This window comes from Alligator mississippiensis, chromosome 7 (assembly GCF_030867095.1).
Source record: "Alligator mississippiensis isolate rAllMis1 chromosome 7, rAllMis1, whole genome shotgun sequence".
Classification (NCBI taxonomy): Eukaryota; Metazoa; Chordata; order Crocodylia; family Alligatoridae; genus Alligator; species Alligator mississippiensis.
In genome coordinates, this window is record NC_081830.1 from 43,523,379 (window position 1) to 43,541,395 (window position 18,017).

Below are 18,017 nucleotides of genomic sequence, written 5' to 3' on the forward strand. Positions count from 1 at the left end.
TCCAGATAAATGTTTCAAGAAGTGCCAACAGAAGCCCAGTGGAAAAACAAAATACCACACCTGTAGATTTTACAGGGCAAATTTTAGGATTTAACCCAACATGTAATCAAAGCTGCCTGAACAGGCAATGTTAATTAGTGGTTTAACAGATTCTCTCTGCTTGTTACACTTAATACAAAAAAGGTAGGAAAAAGGTAAAAAATTGATAGGTAGAGAAGATTTATGTTGAGTGAATGTGCAACATACTTTCTGTGATCATATAATTACTCCTTATTGAAAAAGGAAATGCTGTAAGAAGCCATTACCCCCTGACTTTGACCTGAGTGGCCTTCATTAGAGGAGAATAAGGACAATGATGAACATATCATGTTACCTGTCAGCTCTGTGTTCCTGGGGAATCCAGATACAGTACCCAGCCTGTCTGACTCATGAAGGACTCCCCTCCCACCACCTCACCTCTGCCTGAACCAGAACTGATCAGAAGAGCTTACAAAAGGAAATGAAGATACAGTGAGACATACACCTAAGCCCCTCTGGATAAAGGTAACAAGATTACAGCAACTTCCCCCAGTCTCATTTACATCCAAGATGGGAAAAAGGGAGGCACCTTCATTAGCATCAAGAGTGGAGAACAGAGTTCCAAGGTGAGGACCCCACAGAACTCTGGGGCCAGAGAAGCAGGGAAGCACTGCGCGATGGGGGATCTCTGCTCCAGATGTTAGTTAACCCACACCTGTACACATCCTGCTCAGCATTTATCAGACCAATTCTAGTGATAAATCCTTTATTAGGTACCCAAAAATACTGTCTCTGCCCAATTGCATTGTGAGCTCCCTCTGAGCAACACCACCCAGAGCCAGGAGTAATCAGTTCCTATTGTCCAGCATAAACAAATCCATCGTTCTCCCTTGAACTATTTTTATTTCCATATAACATCCTCCCTCTCCCCCACAAGCTTAAGTCTCTGTTCTGGTGCTTGGATTCAAACCAATTTCACTGAGACTTCACTTTCTTCTTTCCTGCCTGGATTACCTTCACTGGTCTTGCTGAGGACTCTGCCTGTCTGCAAGCTCCAACAAACTCCTGGGAACCTCAACTGGTTCAATTTTCCCTGAGTAGTGAAATCCCAACATTGTCTCTGTCTCTGTCTCTCTCGGAACCTGACTTTTACTTTCTTACTCCAGGCACAGCTTTTCAACCCTGACTTTTGCTGATCATACTTGAGCTTGACTTCCCCAAACACCCAGTTGAACCCATGTAATATTGTAACTGCTTTGTTTATTTGTCTCTCTTGTATGGCTATTACTACTGGTATCATCATAGGTTCATATAGCTGGTAATAAATAACTTTCATGGTCAGGCTGGTTGCTATATGCTCTCTCTGAACCTAATTTATTCTTCCTTCCCCTTGACCTCCCCATTTGCTCTGCAGCAACACTTCTTTTACCTAAGCCAAAGATCCCTGTAATGCCCAAAACTACTCTGGGGTCTGCTCATCAAGGGAGTTACTACTAGGACCATTGTGACAGATTGGGAAGGGGGGGATGAACTGAGTTCAAGGCATATTAGGGTGTCAGCTTGTCAATGCTGAATAGCCTGGCCCACTCAGCCGTACTCCATTAGCTTGTGTGCATGTCTCTGACTGCATTTTATTGTTGCTTTGATGAACTGAGTCTGGCATAGGATGGGGGTCAGCCTGCACATGCTGATAACCCGGCCCAGCTCAGGCATGCCCTATTAATCTGTGTGTGTGTGCATATATGTGTTTGACTGATTTGGTGGTTGGAGAAACCCAGCCCAATTGAAACTATATCCTGCAAGATAGCTCCATTGGGGGTGAGGACTTGCAGAAGGGAGAGAAACAACTACATATAGAAACACAAGTGACAGAAGCAGCACATTGATAGAATTACAAAGACCCCAGAAACGTACCCCTAATAAATGAGCGCACCCCAAAGTGACGGGGAAATCTGGTAACAATCAGGTGGAGAAGAATACAGTTTCCTTTTAATCTGTTGTGCTCTCAATCATTTGGAGTAACCATAATTATTGAATAGAAGTTTTAACGTTGATCATGAGATAATTACAATTTTGAAATCCATCCAGAAAAGTAAATAAGGAAAGTATAATACCACTTGTTTGCACTGGACTTTTGTTTCTGTTACAATAAATATAGCCAGGACAGGATTATGGCATAGAAATTACAGACCCCAGCCCATGACCCCAGCACCAGAAGTGATTACATCGATCTTCCAGTTTCTGCTGGAATATCAAGTACACTTCCAGCCTTTGTGATCACAAAGGAAAAAAAAACTTATAAATGTAATGACACAGAGAATCATACAATGACATCTTCCCAGGTCTGCAGAAAACATAAAACTGAATGGTGGAGTATACCCTTTTGTTTCAAACTAATGCTGAGGTGTCTGGCCGTTCGACTGCACTGAAGACCCCGTCCATCTTCATGCCAGCATATGATTATGCAGCAGGAAGAAAAGAGTGCCAGGGTGTGTCTAGTCCTGACAGAGAAAAAGATCTATCCTGGTTGCTGAGGCAAGAAACGGGGACTCCTTCTTGACATTCTTGCTTTTCTAGTGGAGAGGGAAGAATCCTGCTGACACCTCTGCTACCTCTCCTTGGGGAGTGGATCCTTATTGCCATTCCTGATGGACAGAGGGGGGTACCATCCTGATAATCCTAACTTTCTGTGAAGGTAAGGGCCACCTGACTGCCACTGTCACTCCAAGAGTCCTGATCACCTGAATCCAATCCTGACCATATCATAACATTTGTAACATCAAGTGAAGAATGCAATCTACTTTCCCTGAATTTATGCTCTCCTTGAGACTCAGTGGGACTAAGCACATGCCTGAAGTTCACCATTAGCTAAGTGCTTTGCTGGATGTGGGCCTTGACTGATACTCAAATTCATTGGCAAGAAAAATCCTTTACTATTTATCTATCAATAATGGTTTCTCTACAAAAAATATCACATTTCCAACATACAACACCTTTCCAATTTCCCTGTATAATGGAATCAGCCCTCTAATTCCAGCTACACAATAGTCAGATTCTAAATGTTTTTTTTCATGTTAACTGTAGAAACTTGTCTTAAACTAATGGCAAATACCAATCATTTGGCACCGTAAGATGTTCTGAAACTTCTGGCATGTACAGATAGATGTTCTCTTCAGATGAACTCCTGAAAAGTTTTTTAAAAAAAATCAATAGATAAAATCTGTTTTATTTTAGAAATGATATGAGAGAGAGGAAATGGCTTGTTAGCTTTTGGAAATATGTGTCTTGCAGAACTGAAGGAAAATCCCTATATTTTCAGCTTGAAAGATTAAGCAGAGAAAAGCTTATTTTAAAATAGTCTTTGTGAAAGTAGAAACTTGGCTCTGCATTTTGAAAATTTCCTTATATAAATATGAGTAACTTAATGCCATATAAATGAAATCTGATGAGCCAAAGCACTGTGATTTAGCTTATGGATACTACTTGGCCTGTTAGAATACAGATTTAGGATGTGGTCACGCTTTGCTGAAAGAGTTATCTGGCTGAATTTGAGATTCGTAAATCATCTTTAAGCTGATGAACCACAATCTAAAACATTTATCATCTTACAACCAAAGGCAGAGATTTTCCTTACTTTTGAATCATAGTAAAAGATTCCTCAAGCCAGCTTGGTTATATATTTAGACAACTTTTTTATTCTTGAAGCATGAATATTGATAGTGTGATCATTGCAGTAGGAAAAGAAGAAGGGAATAACAATGGATCATTGTTGAATCTTTGCCCAGCGGCGCAGGAGTCCAGGGTGCAAGTTGGAAAAACCCCTGCAAAGAAAAGAGAGAGGAGAGTGGGAGAAGGAGACAAAAGGTAAGGAGGCATGGAGGCACTGGGTGGAGATGATAGTTGAAATGTGGGCACAGACAGACAGAGCATATTTAAAATGTAAGTTTCCTGATAGTACCATTTTCCCCTTCAGATCAAAATCTGAATTCTATGCAGAGAGAGAAATTCTCCAGCCCTTTGTTTATAATTCAGGCAAAATGCCAACTGATATTTTGCCCACATAAAGCTTTGGCTTTAAGCATGAAGATAACAATTTGAGGAAAAATGCTTGTGGAGCTACATGATGTAACTGTCTTAGACAAAGTTTTGTTAAGCAAAAGTTAGGCTTATAACATGCCTGCATCAAAGAAATCAAAGCAAGACATAATTTTGTTACAGACCAGGCTCCTGGTTGACAAATACAAACTCAAATCTTGCATCTTGAATTGTATATATTTTGTTCATATTACATATGAAATATTCTATGATATTCTCCTGAAACTACAAGAAACCAACCTCAGATTTCTACAAGCTCTATTTAAAGTTTCTCTAGGCTGTTAGAAACTCATCAGCTGCAGACACTAAACCAGCAGTCAAGGACTAGCACAACAAAATAAACCTCTCATACTTCCTTGGGGATCACTTAACTCGTGGCTTTTTTATAACCTCACTTCTGTCAGCTTTTCAAAGTGGGCACTCAAAAGGTGAGACACTCAAAATCACTAGTTGCTTTTGAAAATCTTGGCATTCACACCTACCTACAACAAAAATGACATGTTGGCAGAACTATTCATTACATACTCTCAGATAATGTACCACTTATATCCACTTATTTTGCTTATGTTGATATAATGAGCTCTTTCACTGTAGGTCAAACCTAGATAAATGGTTAGACTTATTGCAACAATAAAAAAGAAAGAAAGAAAGAAAATTGTTAACCAATGTCATTGCCTTCTATTTTAGTTCAAGTTGCAATATTCCAAGGTACTCTAATTCAGCCTGAAAAGGATCTGATGTACTTCTTTAAACCAAAGCTTGTTATTAGAAAACATAAAAGCTGGTTTTCAGATTTTTCCATTAAAGGGACCCAGAGGTGTAGCATGCAAAAAATGTGCCCTGGACAGCAGTCTATCACCCTTCCCCACCACCTCTCCTACCTCACCTCTCTGATAGTCTCATAGCATGCAGGGTGTTGTGGGAGTCATAGTTCTTTAAACTAGCAACAACAGGAAACTTTCACCCCATTTTTTGGCCACCAAGTCCATATCCAGAGCGCAAAAAAAACCCAACAAAAAAACCCAAAAATACAAACCCCAGCTGAATTTGGCAGCAAAGAGGGGGATCAGTTCTCTCCCCTGAGAGCAGCAAACTCCACTGCTGCTTTACAAAACTGTGATTGCCAGACTGCTTTGTGCTCTATGACACACATTGCCCACACCAGCAATAAGAGTCAGAGAGGCAGACTAAGAGGCAGGCAGGCAGACAGACAGCAGGCAGCAGAGGCACCCTGGGGTGAGGAGCCTCCATCCCTCATGTCCTTTTGGCACTTCTTTCCTTAATCAGCGCTTAGGGCACATGTCCTGCTCACCCACCTCACATTACACTATTGGAGAGACCTCTTCTTTAAAACCATCAGTCATTTCTAGGACGTTCCTGCTTAACCATTCTCCTGCACAATGACTAGAACAGTGATTCTCAACCGGGGTGCCATAGCACCCTGGGGGTCTCAAGATCTTATAAAGGTGCCACAGGGTAGCACACAATGTCAATACTGTTAGATGTACAAACAACATTCACAAGGTAAACCCGGAGATTTAAAATAGGATTCATAGTTAAAAAAAATATTCTAACCTGTTGTGGTCTTTCTGAGGTTATTGAAACATAAGAATTGCTTTATTATTTTTCTGTAGTCAAAACACAAGTGAAAACTAAGAGCTGCTATTTTCTGAGTGGTGCCACAAGCCTACCAAAGGGTGCCTTCTGGCTTGAATGTTATGGTGGTCTTTCCGTCACGAGGGCTAAGTCCTCAAATACTGCTCTGGGACCGTTTGGATGTTGGGATTCTCCTCATTGTACGTTTGCAGTCGGATTGCATTTGCCTCTCATTTCCCAATAAAAGTTCCTAGAAGTTTTCATACCCTGTTGACAGGAAAAAAAATGTCAAGCTTATTAAAATATCACCCTTAAACTTCAAACTTGAAACCCTTAATCTTGATAAATAATCCATATTAAATACAGATCTGAATACCTAACTTTTGGAAATGTAGTCTGAAAATTTTGGACTTTAGAATAAAGTTGTTTAGACAGCATTTTCTCCCAGGAAAGGAGATTGTTGATTGGTTATAAAAACTTTCCTTCTTATGCAGTTAAGTAGCCAAAGCTTCCTGTTGAACTCCAGAAGAGTTGATACACGTAAAACTGGTACCCAAACAGCTCAGCAATATCTTTCCAACTATGGTGCAGCACTTCATGCAGAGGTCAGAGTGCAGCCATTCTTTTAGCCTATGCCATAATTAGTAGATTGCCTTGATATTACCAATGAACCCTAAGGGAAAGATACTATTCAGCAAAACTCATTGTTTTCAGTATTTCACCTTTGGTTTCCTCAGCTGATCTGAATTCTTATATAACCCCCAAGACAGGATGATAGGTGAATTGGCTGGGCTTTCCACAGGTCCTTAGGATTCATAAAGATCCCAGGGAATCTGATTTATTTTTTCTGAGGGAGGTCTGTGTGACTTATAACTGGTGGGCCATAACCTACCTGTCCAATGGCACAATGTGAGAGATTCTGTGTATAGGATTTTCCTTGTTATTCCCCATCCCTTTTACATTACTAGCCCTAGGTGCTACCACAATAAAAAACAATAATGAATGTTCTAGTAGGCCTAAAGCTGTTCCAGTATTGGGGAAAAATGAGATAATTTTATCATTTATGGGAGCAACCCAGACTCTAGACATAAAGGAAAACTTCAAATACAAATAATGAATTAAAGCCATTTCTGCTATAACAAATTATTAATAGATGTAAACTCCCACAGAGAGAGGGAAATCTAAACATTTTACAGATGAATGTAACTTTGGTCATCTACTGTTTAATGAAAGCTAAGTTTAGGTAACAGCCAGTTCTTCAGCTAACATAACTCACCCAGCCTTCTGCATTTATATACATCTAAGTTTTGTTTCTATGCCAAATTCTTCTAAGAGAAGTTCAAAAATCTCCACAGTTGAACAATTTGGAATAGTTCTACCAAGACAGTGTAGCACTTACAGATACTGAACCTACCCACAACCAACAATAGCATAGCCTAAGAACTGTACTAAGTCATACCAGTAATGAAGCCTCATGCTGCAGGAATATACATATTATTATTCTTGATTTTGTATTTCTCAATTTTAAAACTCTCAATTGCACTGACATACTTTAAAAATCATTTTTCACTATACTTTTATTGCTTGTTGAGGGTGATGAGAGAGTTCACAAAGAAGCCCATTTGGGTACTCAAAGATTTACTTAAAGATAACTATCTTAGAACAGATAGTTTCTCCTCTGAGCAGGAGCAGAACTGTTGATCGTACAGCTACCATGATATTTTGGGCCACAGGGTCCATGGAGCTCTGCAGGAACTCATGGTAGGGAAGAGAACCCAATGAGGCTTCAAAAGCTGCTCCTGGTTTGTAAGGGAAAAGATGAGACAGCTGCAGGAGAAAATTAAAAAGAAAAAGAAGTCAGGGGAACTACTGAATCTTCAACTCAACCAATTGCCATTCACAAGCTTATTGAAATATCCATTTAATAAGACCTTGATTCAATAAAACATGTCAGTATAAGGCCATTGAGACCACTAGGATTACCCATGTGAGGTACCACTCAACAGACCACTCAACTTCAAATTCACACATAAGTAATTTGCTTGATTGGAGCCTAAACCTATCCATTTTTCAGTATTTGAAAGAACTCAATGTCCAGCTTGACGACACCCCGAGCCAACTAGAGCACAGTTAAGCAAGCTGTATGAATTAAGAACATCCTTTGACAACCTCTGAATTCTGAGGCTTATTCTCCCTCAATCCATTTTCCATTTTAAGTTATCATCTTTAATTTCAAACAGCAGATCCTCTGTACCCTACATCTGTCTTTAAGGATATATACTGCATCCATTTATTTAGTTATTATTGCTACAGCCCACATTTAAAAAAAGAATTGAAAATATCCCTGGCAGTGTTGCCATGCCTTCCTAGGAAAAGCAACCTTTTGACTGATCTCTAAAGCAAGTGCTGCTGGACTAATTCTGGGTGGGAACTTTCCTTAGGGGGGTCTGGATCCATTTTTTAAATGTCTTTGTTGTATACCTCAGACAATTCCTCTAGCTTCTTGGAGGTTAAAGACAGAGGCAGAAATCAAACCAAATGACAGTCTGAGAAGATCATAACTTTCCACAGCCATCTTGTACTGCTTAGCCCATGAGTAATGTTGTAAAAGCTTCACAGATAATTTAGTGCACACACAATATTAATTAAAATAAACTGCAGTAAGGGTTTGAGTGCAAAAATGTTTACTTTAGCTGACTTACATTTCTAAAAGTATGAGAGAGAATGCCTGCAATACCGTTTTTCCTCTCTGCTCCTTATTATAACAACTCTGTCAGCCAACACTGGTAAAAAAAGGAATGATACATTTATCAGTAACTGGTGCCAAATTCCTCTTTCCTTGTTTGTTTTGATTCTCTTTCTATAATAAACCCACTGCACTAATTCTTTACATGTGGTCATACAAGCAGGAAACATGGTCAGAATTCTTCTTTTTAGTGTTTCAGCTATCACTTCATCATGTATATGTAGCTGCAGAACTCAGATGTTCAAGTCTGACAAGAAGAGCTGCCTGCCCAATTCCCATTAAGCTGCATCAAGACCACAGCACTAATATTGCACTAGAAAGGACTGATTCAAGCTGTCAGCGATACTGCCCCACTGCTAGTGGTAACAGGTCTCTTAACCGCTTGTCCAAATCCCCTAAAGGCAACTTTAAAAATTTCAGCTGTCATAGCTGACAGGGCAAAAGACATCATTATGCAGCTTGTGCCATCCTGACTCATAGTCAGGATAGGGGCCCAGCATCCTACTTCCAATGAAGTCAATGGGATTGTTGTCAATGATCTCAAAGGAAGTGGGTTCCAGCTCCATGACTGAGGTGTCTCATGAGAATGATAATATTTCCTAAATCTACCCTAACAGCAAGGTTGCACTGTTGAGGTTGTAGGCATCATTTGGAGACAGCACAGCAGATTTTTTTACCACTGATAAAACAGATGGTAACTCCAACTTCTGCATCGGGGTTCCCTGCATGATGTCAATACACTGTTATTGTGGATGGTGCAGAAGCAAAAGTTACGGTTGAAATTGAGGTTCTGTTACAGTTCCAGTATCATACATTCATAACTGTCTCAAACTTCTTTATTTGTTGCTAAAACTTATCATTGGGTGATTAGTAGGTCTGGGCAAAGTGGCTAGTATTGACTTCGGATTCGGCTGATTTGAGGGACAGTGATTCAATTAGGTGATTCGAATCACTGTCCTGATTCGATTCGTCTGAATCTGAATCTCCGAATCAGCCAGGCCAGGCCCATCCCCTGCCCCTCTCCCAGCCCGGGAATGGCTGCCCTGCTCACCCCAGCTTCCAGCTCTTATTACAAAAAAAGCCCTGACTCAGAAGGTGCTGCTGGGCGGGGGGTGATCCCTCCTGCACCCCCACTGCCCCATGCTGTGTGGGGGGCTCTGCAGAAGCCCCCTGACCCCCCCCTTCACTCCCCCAGCCCCCTCATTGGTGCCCCACCTGGGCCAGCTCCAGCCCTTTAAGAAAAAAAAAAAGACAAAACCCCTGGACTCACCATTCCTGCCAGCATGGGGTGATCCCTGCTGCCCTGCATTGCCCCGTGCCACAGTGGGAGGGTCGGGGGGCTGGCAGGGGTCCCCCTATGGTCCCCTCCCCCAGCCCCCCCTCTTCTGCCCCTAGTACTTACCAGCTGAGTCCTGCTATAGCTCCCTGCTGCAGCCACCAGGGACTGCCCGAATCATCAAAGCTCTCCAAATCTTTTCAGAAGATTCGGAGAGCTTTGAATAGATTGGGACCTTTGAATTAGTCCCCTGATTCAATCTGGATTTGGAGATTCGGCCACCGAACCGGGCCGAATCTCCTCTGAATTGAATCACTACCTGAAGCTTTGCACAGCCCTAGTGATTAGCTCTTTTCAAATTCTACTAGAGAGGAAGCAAACCATTTCAAAAGCTTTTCAACAACTCAGTAATCTGCCTCTAGCTGCTAATCTGCTCCGAGCTCTTGAAAACCTTTTGTCTGATCACAGCATCTTAATTCCCTGTTAGAAAAATAAGGATATTTTCCCAATCTTTTTGCCTAACCAACCTAGATAGAATGCTCAAGAAACCAGGCTGTGTTACAATCTTGTAACCACAATACAGTCCTCATCTCAGGTGGGCTCTCTAATGCTGCTATAATACAAAAAATTATCAACACTGACAACAACCCCTCACAATAAAGGCTTAATCTTTTCATTTCCCCTTAAAATTGCAACCTGAATGAGGCATTTATGTACATTTTGCAAATAATCCACCATAAATTTAAAACTAGGAAATATATACTGGCCTCTCCATTTGGAATTCTAGGGAATGAAAATAGCTTCTTGTCCTAAAGTCTATAAAACACCTCAACGTAATAGGATTTTAAATCTTTATTACTGTGCAATGAACAAGTAGCAGAATTCTTAATACTGAGGTACAGTATTTAGTGCCAATTCAAAGCGAGACATCCATGAATAATTTCACTGATTACTGTGATATTAGGAAAAATGGCTACTACTTCTAAAAGAATTCATATATTATAGAGAACATGATTTTATGAGCACCATAAACATGAACTGTCTGCAACTTCATTTTAAAAGACAATGCATAACTCAGATGTTATCCTTCTGTGCTGTACATGATGAAGGAAAACTAGGAGTGGGCCTGGTTTTAGTCAGTCAGTCTGGTGACCTAGGCCTGAATTTTGATGACCATATTCTCAGGTCAGCTACATACCTTAGGCTATTGTCTAAACTTAGCTTCCAATTTCATCAGTGTCAATCCAAGCTCACTCCACTGGGATTCACAGTAGGTCTGTCCCCATTACCACCAGCAAAATGGGAAATCTACAAAGCATATCCATGTCATATCCTTTGTCCTCTAAGGCTGGGGACAGAAGTTACACATAAACCAGTTTAAGTGATCAGAAACTGTTTTAAACCTGTAACAGAACAGAATTCAGTGCACATAAGCCAGTTTCAAAATGGCTGAAACTGGTTCAAGATAAACCTGGTTAAATGTAGTATCAGACTTAACTGATTTGGGTCAAACTGGTTTATGAACGTTCTGTCCCAGACACCTTTCTGGGTCAAATTAAATCATAGTCCCCCAGCATCCCAGCATGCTTTCCAGCCTTGGGCTGGGGTGGGCTGGGTTGTGCTGTCTGCTCCAGCAGAGAAGAGGTGGGTGGAGGCAGGGACTGCCCCCCCCACAGGCAAACCCTGGCTGGGGTCTGGGGCCAAGGAGGAGGTGGTTAAATACCCCTTCCCTTGCTCAAACTTGCTGCTGGCTGTGACTGTGGACTACAAACCCAGAGGCTCCTGGAAGTAGCCCCTGCCTGTGCCTGGAAGCAGGAAGAATCCTGATGCTCTGAGTCTGGACTGCGAATCCCAGAGCCCTCAGGGGGAGCAGGAAGAGGAAGCAAACACACAGCCCATGCTGGCTATGTGCCAGAGAGCCGTGTTCAAGTTCCCCCCAGCTTCTGGCCTGAGCCACTGCAGGCATGTGTTTGCATTTCCTGAATCAGAAGTGAATGTGTGTCCAGTTGTTTCTCAGTTTAATCTCAGCAGTTTAGCCTAACCTGCAAAGACTGAATAGATTCAGCCTCGGGCTTTTTGACTGTCTGTACTTAGCCCAACTGACAAAAGGCAAGGTGCAGTTCATCTGACTCTGCTTCCAGCACTGCAGGACATAGGAATAGTATACTGCTGTGTCCTGGGCCACCTTCTCCATTTTCATTTCCTTATTTGCTTATTCCTGCTCTCCTTCTCCTTATTTCCTTTTAACTCCACTCCATTTTCTCTCTCTGTCTACTTCTCTCCCCCCTGTCTCTCCAGGGATCTAGCAGACCTCCTGAGGCTAAAAAAGTCTACAAAGGATGGAGGATGGGATTCACCTCCAAGGAGGAATATTCTGCACTGGTCCAGTCCTGCAGCGAGCAAACCAGGAAAGCCATGGCTGCAACTGAACTCCAACTAGCTTTGAGCGTCAAGGACAATAAAGTCCTTTTTCAGATATGTGGGGAGCTGGAGGAAAAGCAAGGGCAACACTGGACCCCTGCTGAACCAGATGGGACAACTGACGCCCAGGAAGACGTCAACCTATTAAATGGGTACTTTGCGTCGGTTTTTCATCAGTCCCATGGGATGCCCATGCCCCCTACAGGACAGGGAAGTCTGGATGAGGGAGATCCCTTGCCCTCCATCAATGTAAAGGAACACCTTGAGAGCCTGGATACCTTCAAGTCAGCTGGCCCTGACAATCTACACCCCAGGGTACACAAGGAGCTGGCAAGCATCATAGCTCAACCTCTGGCACAGATCTTTGAGAACTCCTGGTGCTCGGGTGTACTGCCTGAAGACTGGAAGAATGCCAATGTGGTACCTATCTTCAAGAAAGAGAGGAAAATGGATCCGGCAAACAATAGGCCCATCAGTCTGACTTCTATCCCGGGGAAGATCTTAGAAAAGTTTATTAAAGTGGCCATCCTTAATGGACTGGCCGACGCCAACATCCTGAGGGATAGCCAGCATGGGTTTGTTGCGGGTAGGTCTTGCTTGACCAATCTCATTTCCTTTTATGACCAGGTGACCTATCGCTTGGACAAGTTCGCCGATGACACCAAACTTTGGGACATAGCATCCACACCTGAAGACAGGAGGGTGATCTAGGCTGACCTGGACAAGCTCAGCAAATGGGTGGACGAGAACCTGATGGTGTTTAACACTGAAAAATGCATGGTTCTCCACCTTGGGAGGAAAAACCTGCAGCATCCTTATAGGCTCGGCAGTGCTATGTTGGCTAGCACTAAGGAAGAAAGAGACTTGGGGGTCATCATTGACCACAAGATGAACATGAGCCTGCAATGCGATGCTGCAGCTAGTAAAGCGACCAAAACGCTGGCTTGCATCCATAGATGGTTCTCAAGCAAATCTTGGGACGTCATTCTCCCGTTGTACTTGGCCTTGGTGAGGCCACAGCTGGAGTACTGCATCCCCACAATTCAAAAAGGATGTGGAGAAGCTTGAGAGAGTCCAGAGAAGAGCCACACGCATGATCAGAGGTCAGGAAAACAGACCTTACGATGACAAGCTGAGCTCTATGAGGCTCTTTATCCTGGAAAAGTGTGGGCTCAGGAGTGATCTGATGGCCACCTATAAGTTTATCAGGGGTGACCATCAGTATCTGGGGGAACGTTTGTTCACCAGGGCGCCCCAAGGGATGATGAGGTTGAACGGTTATAAACTACTGCAAGACCGTTTCAAGCTGGACATAAGGAAGAATTTCTTTACTGTCCGAGCCCCCAAGGTCTGAAACAGCCTGCCATTGGAGGTGGTTCAAGCGCCTACATTGAACACCTTCAAGAGTAAATTGGATGCTTATCTTGCTGGGATCCTATGACTTCCTGCCTTTGGGAGGGGGGCTGGACTCGATGATCTTCCGAGGTCCCTTCCAGCCCTAATGTCTATGAAATCTATGAAATCTCTCCAGCCCCCATGTCTTTTTCCAGAGCCCCATTCTATTTTCCTATTCTGGATCTTCTGGCTCTTTCCCTGTGTCTCACTCACAAACAAAAATACATTCTCTCCTTCCCCTGCACTCATACCACTCTTCCCTTCCCATTGTAATTTTTCTTGGTCTTTTCCCATTTACCAGATATATACCAGTCCCTCTGTCGTCTGTAGCTGGTTCAGTCAATGCTGGGGAGATTGTAACCTCTGAAGTGACTGGAAGGAATGAGGCAAGAAATGAGCAGTTCCATCCTATTCTCCAATTGCTATAGCAATCACCATCCTGGCCACATGCAGATTCAACTAGTCCTCTGACTGACAGACGTAAAATATGTTCCATATCCAGTACTAGCAGTGCAAGAGCAATGAGTTTCTAAGGCAGTGATTCTTGATCAGGGTGCCTAGAGAATCTTTCAAGGGTACCACATAATGTTAGTACTGTTAGGTATGCAAACATAATGTACAAGATAAACCCAGAGATTTCACATAGAAATCCACAGTGTTAAAACCATGCAGACCTATTGTGGCCTTTTTGAGTTCTTTGCAACAAAAAGAATTCCAGTGCTATTTTTCTGTAGACAAAAAACTAGTGTAAACCAAGAGCTGGCGTTTTCTGAGGCATGTCTGGAGCCTAATGAGGGGCTCCTTGAGTCTAAAATGGTTGAGAACTACTGTGCTAGGGGAAGCAAAAGCACTAAGAAACCAGTACAGTGCAGAAAAATAGCTGCCTAGCAGAATGTAAAGTGATCAAGTGGCTCTTAGAATCCCAGAATGTCTTTTTACTCTCCGTAGTGTTTCATATGCTTTAGATTTGACAAACAGCATTATTTCACTACAGGCCCATGGTGTATGCAGCTTAATGAGAAGGGCATGCTGGAAGAGGCTTAGATCTTGTAGACATACCCACTCTCCACATACCACATCTTCTCTAACCAGGCCCTGCAGCCCCCATTTTTTTAAAGAGCACACCATAGTAATCTGATGCCCATGCATGGGAGTGCCTTTAGCACCGGTATCCTTCCCAAGCTGCTCACAGGCCCTTTGGCAGCCTGTCTTCATCACTTATCACTTCCAATGGCATACATTCTAGAAAAGACTATGACAATTGGAACACAAGTTATAAAACTAAAGCATTATAAAAACACGCTTCAGGATCAGCATGTTACTTTCCAGCTTGAGGACCCAATCATGAGTAATGCTGGACTCCTGCCACATGGCTGGCTCCAGTAGGAGTTGCCAGTTCTGGGCACCACTCAGGGTTAAGCAGTTCAAGCTGAAAATTTGATTTGGAAGTTCTAATTGACAAAGGGGATGGGGTCAGTCAGAAGTGGTTCGTCTGCTGCTAACATGAAGCCATCTACAGCTTCCAGGAATAATTTGCAACCTATTAAATGTCAATATTGGATGTTGCTATGTTACAACAGTATTTTCATTCCCATGATTTCATTTGATGTTGGGTGGGCTGGGCTTTTAAGTCAATTGTAAATGCATCCCAGGTCCTGCAGCTGCATCTGTAGTCATCAATTCCACTCTGAGGATCTATCATACCCAGAGTGTCAAATTATTGGTCCCATGATTAGTTTTCTTACCAAACAAGGAAAACAACTTTAGAATTTTAATGAAAAATGCCATTTAAATGAACATGATAATGTTCACATTCCATGAACCAACCAAGGCAGCTACTCAGTATAAATACTTACTAACCTATCATTCATTTCTCAAGGGAGAGTTACCCCTCTTCCAGTTACCCTTACTTTCCATTTCTTTATCACCCCCTTTTCCATTCTCCCCAGATGAAGAATCCTAACTCTGACATTTGATACACAAAACTGTGAATGGGGTACAATTCCCTCTGAAATGTTATTACTGTTTTTGTATGAATTCATTATTATATACTGTTTCTGGCTCTTATTGTGTGTGCACTTAAAACTGCAACTGAAAACAGCAGGGGTCTGGATTCCCAGCACAAATGTCTCCATCAGTTTTCTGCTCTTCTGTTAACAGTTACCATAGAGCTAAAAGTCAGCTGTGTGTAAATATGGGTTATGTACTCAGTGAAGAGTGAGGGGGAAAGGCTTCTGCTGTCTGCATATGTAATGGACAAACGCTTTATACCTTAGTATGTGGTTAGCATCAGAGAGAACTTTAGACAGTTTTTGATACACTGATGCTTTAAGGATGCAATATTTATATACTCCTTAATTCTTTCAAGGGACAGTTGTAGTGGCACAGTGGAGATACAGTACTTTAGAGCCATTTTTAAGGGATAACCTAAATGCCTACCCCAACTATGTTCATTGTTTCAAGAACACAGAGCCAGTATAACATAGCCGGTAAGCTAGAGAAGCGTTTTGGGTGTTCATATGCACTTGAGCATTTGACTGCCTCGACTCCTGTATCCTGGGCTGCAACCAGTGCACAAAGAGGCACATGAGGTGACTTCTGCTCTCAGTTAGTCTAGTGTAACCCCTCTGGCTGCAGTGGGTTTGGATTGGCATAGTCAAGACGATACTGTAGTCTGTGATAGGCTGATTCTTTCCTCAGAACTGTGGCAAGATTCAGACTTCCTGTCTTAGAGCAGCAAACTGAAGAAAACCCACAGACCTTCAGTTTATGTGGAGCCATTAGTACATACTTGTGGAGAAACAGCAAGGAATGTTCAGGTTTCCGAGCACTACAAGCTTTTACCAATTTAACCGTTGGAAAGGAAATATTTGAAAACGAGTATTACATAAATATCATTTTTCTGCAAACCAACTGCATCTTTTTCTCACCTAATCCTACATATCCAAATAAGACTCACTTCCATGACAGGAACCTGGAATATCAGTGGTGCTGAATTATGACAACCCAAGATTGCATGTTATTCATTTTCTACCATTTTTCCCTGTTATTACAGCATTTCCCCTTTGTTCATACCCCTCCTTTACAGTGAAAATATCCCCCCAAATTTTAGAAAGATACAGTTCTGGCCTTTTCCTTAGTTTCTGCTACACAAGTGATAGATTAGTTGGACCTAACACAGCAGATCTCAATAGCTGCAAGAGTTACAGCAGATCTCAATAGCTGCAAGAACAAAGATCCAAGGTTACCCAAATCCCTATTTACGAAGTGCTACAGTGAATATGGATTATTTACATATCTGCAGAGTAGGCACCATTAAAAACTTGACATTTAACATTTGCAGTCATTACATTTGCAGTGGGCTTCATGGTACTCTGCAGACAGGGTAAGAAAAGTAAATAGGGTGCTACAGAAAATGTCCAGAATTTAACAGCATCATTATAATACTTGATGTGTGACTCGCATACAGAAAATTGTCATTTTCTTGGGTTCCAGCAAGTTACAGTGCATCAAAAAACAGCTTCAGTGGTTCACAAGAAAAGAGATGCAACTGATTAATAACCAATGAGTTTTCCTACATATAATCTCTATCCTGAGACATATCCTCAGCTGACATTAACCACAAACCAGGTATATTAATTTACACTAGCTGAGGATCTGACCTGCATTTAGTAGCCTGCTTTTGTTATATTAGTTGCTGTTCTTCTTGGTTAATGCTGAAGAAAACCCTAGATGAATTACAGATGCAGACAAAAATCTTCCAAGCCACATTCAATTTGGTTGCTTTATCATCATTTAGTCCAGATACCCTAAAATATACAAATATAGAATATACTGCACAAAAACATGGATTCAGATATCACATATTAATGTTATCTATTATTATATGCTTACAGGCAAATAACAAACAAACCAATAAACTGTCTTTTTTTTTTCCAAACTGCATATTTTTAACATCTGCTATTTTAATGGATTGTAACAGAGAATAGATCATTTTTCAGCTTTGGTATCTATTGTACAGCAGGGTTATTGGGTAGCAGGTTCCCACAGAGTCGACATTAAGAATTTTGGTTCCCCAAAAATACCTCACTTAGGCTATTTTTCAGAGCGCAGTTGATCTGAGGTGAAAGAGTTCTTGATCTTCGTAGATGGCAGGTTTTAAGGATCGAGGACAATGTTTCTCTACAAGCAATAATGTTCATATTTTCAAAAGAAAATAAATCAATTTTCAAAACAGTAAAAACATTCATGCCCATCTTGTACCAAAGCTGCATACATTGCACACAGCAAGCTGGTAAGTAGGCTCAATGTGCCTTTGTGCAGAAGTTGCTCAAAGATATCTAGCTAATCTCATTGCTAGCACAATGGTTGCTCAGCCCTTCTGCCCAGACAAGCAGAGCTGGCTGGTCTTAGAAGGCAGCACAAGTTACCTCCTCTAAGAGAACCAGAACCTCTAAGAAAAACTGCACC

The 18,017-nt window shown here is 41.8% G+C and overlaps 1 long non-coding RNA gene across 1 annotated transcript in view; it reads right to left on the reverse strand.

Annotated features, from left to right (window-relative positions):
* Positions 1–5,678: 5,678 nt before the first annotated feature.
* The window catches only part of LOC109280973 (uncharacterized), a 40,856-nt gene continuing 28,517 nt past the window's right edge, over positions 5,679–18,017 (reverse strand). Inside the window, exon 3 of the long non-coding RNA XR_009463654.1 lies at positions 5,679–5,976. This is a non-coding gene — a long non-coding RNA (uncharacterized LOC109280973). The remainder of the gene's footprint in view (positions 5,977–18,017) is intronic.